The sequence below is a fragment of the Nannospalax galili genome, unplaced genomic scaffold (assembly GCF_000622305.1).
Source record: "Nannospalax galili isolate Female #2095 unplaced genomic scaffold, S.galili_v1.0 scaffold1176, whole genome shotgun sequence".
Taxonomy (NCBI): Eukaryota; Metazoa; Chordata; class Mammalia; order Rodentia; family Spalacidae; genus Nannospalax; species Nannospalax galili.
This window is the reverse complement of record NW_008338883.1, coordinates 1,433,502-1,437,597: the sequence shown is the minus strand read 5'-3', so window position 1 is coordinate 1,437,597 and position 4,096 is coordinate 1,433,502.

Below are 4,096 nucleotides of genomic sequence, written 5' to 3'. Positions count from 1 at the left end.
TCAAGGAAGCAAGAATACCTTCACAATGTCTGGCTAGTCTAAAACATCTAAGAATGTCCAAGTACTGTATGAGTACACTTGCATGAGCATCCTAGAATAGTCAGACAAGAATGGCAGTTCCCAGGAGCCATGGGGCAGAGGGAGGGAGAATTCAAGTGCAACTGTGGTTACAACCTGATTACTCTGAACAACTACATGTAAAGACAGCAGGCCCACCTCCCAAGCTGCAATGTCCTAAGTAGCTGCGTTCAGGGCGCTCACTCACAGGAATTGTAAAACCGCAGTCTCTGCTTCCACTCTCATGCTCTCCACTCATGTTTCTAGTGTCACTTTCACTATTGGTTCTGTTTGTTTTGTTTTGTCTTTGCAGGGTTTTTTTTTTTTTTTTTTTTTTTTTTTTTTTTTTTTTTTGAGACAGGGTCTCACTGTGTGGCTCTGGCTGTCCTGGAACTCGATGCGTAGACCCAGATGGCCTCCAATTCACAGAGATTTGCCTGCCTCTGCCTCACAAGTCTTAGGATTAAAGGCATGTGCTGCCATGCCCAGTTGTCTTTGCAATTTTTTGAGGCAGGGTCTTGCCAGGTAGCCCTGGCAAGTCTGCTGTTTGTTATGTGGCCTAACCTGTCCTCAAACTCACAGAAGTCTTCCTGCCCCAGCCTAGTGAGGGCTGTGATTACAGGTGTGCCTCACCATACCCAGCAATTTCACTGATTCTGCTCCGAGTCTTTTCTTCCCTAGATTTGGCACATAGGATCAGCCTTACTTTGTGTAAACCCCACATCCTATAAGGTTCATGTGGCAGGGAGTCCTGCCACCCACCCCCTCCTGTCCTTGTCTTTGCCATCCCCTGCATCAAAAACTTGGAATCTGGCCTGGAAGCTTTCCTACCTCCCCGAGAGAGGCAGAGAGCAGAGTTAGATGAACGAATTGCACAATGAAGCTGCTCGGGTACACACCATTGTCTTCACTGCTAACAAACCAGCGCATCTCTGAAGACTCCTACTACTTCATCGCCCCATGCCAGATTGCTGGGAGGGCTAAGAAAGCCATGTCTGACTCAGGCATAGTCGCAATGACAAGTGAAGGCTGCTTGTACGCTCCCCGACAGTGGCAGTAGCCTTCCTTCCCATTGGGTTCATCTCATTGCCCTGGACCTGAACTGCTCCACATAATGACAGCAAGCCCAACATTTTCACTTCCTAATTTCAGACTTCATTGTTGTGGTTAAAAAAAGACAAGAAGGAAATAAACAACAGCCAGGTGTGATGGTACGCACATGTAAAAATGTCACCACTTGGTAGATTGAGGCTGATTGTTAGTTCCAGGCCAATCCGGGCTGCATAGTGAGTTCCAGACCAGCCAGGGCTACATAGCAAAAACTTGTATGAAGGGGGTGGGGAGGACTGGGGAGATTGCTCAATTATTAAAGTTCTTACAACGCAAGCATGAGGACCTGAATTCAGATCCCAGAACCTTTTAGAAATCTGGGTGTGGTGATGCACAGGGAGGCAGAGACAGATCCCTGGGGATCACTGGCCAACTAGCCTTACCTAACTCGTGAGTTCCAGGTTCAGTGAAAGACCCTGGCTCAAAAAATAGGGTGTGGAGGGCACATATTTTTAATGCCAGTACTCAGAGGCAAAGACAGTCAGATCTCTGTGACTTAGACACCAGCCTAGTCTACATATTGAGGTTCCAGAGTTCCAGAAGAGTTGGGGCTACAAAGTGAGACCCTGTCTCAAAAAAAATTTTTTAGATAGCAACTGAGAAAGATATCTGATGACCTCTAGAGCCCACAGGCACCTGCACATAGATGCACACAAGAACACACACACACACACACACACACACACACACACACACACACAGAGAAATCCCCAAAGCCAGATGTGGTGGCACACACCTTTAGTCCCAGAACTTGGGAGGCAGAGGGATCTCTGAGAGTTCAAGGTCAGCCTGGTCTAAATAGTTAGTTCCAGGCCAGCTGGGGCTACAGGGAGACACTGTCTCAAAAGAAAAAAAAAAATCCCCAAATTTACTATCTTGGCTATTTTTTTCTTTTTTTTTTTCAACCTTTTAAAAGTTTTTTTATTTAATAACCACATGAAGACGCATTTCATTATAGCTTTAACATATTTAATAATTTCCAGAGCAAAGATAAATCTCTTTCAAAAGTCGCTGTAAATTTTTAGGTTCACAGTTGAATTAATACAGTTATACAATATTGAACTCAGTATATACCCTGTAAGACATAAAATTGAATGAGTTTTTAACCTTTAAAAAAGATCTCCATAGCCGGGCATGGTGGCCCATGCCTTTAATCCCAGCACTCAGGAAGCAGAGGCAGGCAGATCTCTGTGAGTTCAAGGCCAGCCTGGTCTACATAGTGAGTTCCAGGACAGCTGGGGCTACAGGGAGACCCTGTCTCAAAAAGACCAAAAAAAAAATCTCCATTTCATTTTAAAATATGCTGTTTCCTACAGACTCATTTTTAATGCTACTAACACATGTTTGCACATGCGTCTCTAATCTCTATGAATCTGTCTCAAAAAAAGACCTAAAGAATTGTACTGATACCTTTAATCTTCAGTTATACTTTCCTTTTGACTGTTTAAGACCATACAGTTGGCCCAGATAAACCAATTTATTTTTACTCTTCAGGTTGATTGAGGATCTGTTCCTTGGGGCTCACGTGGGCTTGTGAGGAGCCCCTGGCTCCTTTCTTTTACCAGTTTCACCTCTGTGAAGATAAGTCAAAGGTTTTGCTCGACCGTGGCTGGCTTCGCTTTGAAGCATGGAGGAAATGTTTCCTGTGTTGACCCTCCTCTTTGTAGACTGGACACTGGTTCAAGTCCATTTGGTGGGGTCTCCATGGCCTCCTTCATCAAGAGGACAGGTGACTCACCACAGTCACAGGACATTATGAGAGATGCTTATAGTCCCCTGGAACTTGGTCAACCTATGAGGGGAAGGAGCAAAAACTGTCCTTTATGTCCCTCTGACCAAATTAGTATAGGCCTCAAAGTATGGCTGTTAAACATCCAAGAAGGTTAGTTCCACCTGTCTGGCACTTTTAATTACCATGTTCCATGTAGATAAAGCTTGGGCAAAGACCAAAGGTTCTCAGATAAACCTTGCCTAGACATATATTCCTTGATTTAGTTGTATGTATAATTTGTCGTTAGATTATGGGACACTGAATACATACTCACACATAAGGATTTGGTGCTAGGATCCATATATGAGAGAGAACATACATCATTTTTTTTCTGTCTGTGTTATTTTACTAAGCATAACAGTTTCTATTTCTATCCATTTAGCTGCAAATTTCATGTTTTCATCTTTTTTTACTTCTGAATAAAACTCCATCGTATAAATGAACCACATTTTTTTATCCACTCGTCAGTTGAGGAACAGTTAGGTTGCTTCCATCTCTTAGCTATGGTGAAAAGAGCAGCAACAACATGTATGTACAAGTATCTCTGCAAGAAGACGAGTTCTTTGGGTATATGCTGAGGATTGGTATAACTGGTTCAAATGGCAGGTTTATTTATAGTTTTTTAAGTGTTCTCCAGACTTCTTTCCACAGGGACTGAACAAGTTTGCAGTACCTCCAGCAGTGGATGAGCATTTCCGTTTCACCACATCCTGTCCAACATTTGCTATCATTTGTTCTCTTGATCTTAGCCAGTCTGATGGGGTAAGATGAAATCTTAAAGTGGCTTTAATTTGTATTTCCCTAATTACTAATGATGTTGAATGCATTTTAAGATGCGTCTTAGCAATCTTTATTTCTTCTTTTGAGAACTCTCTGTTCAGCTCCTTAGCCCATCTTTTAATTGGGTTACTTCCTTTCCTGATTCTGTTTTTTGAGTTTGTTATATATTCTGGATGTTAATCGTCTGTCAGATATGTTGCTGGTGAAGATTTTCTTCCATTCTGTGGGTTTTCTGTTCACTTCCCTGGTTGCCTCCTTTGATGTACAGAAGCTTTTTATTTTAATGAGGTCCCATTTCTTAATTCTTGCTCTTGTTTCCTGGGTAATTGATGTCCGGGTTAGAAAATCATTTCCTACACCTATATCTTGTAGGTTTTT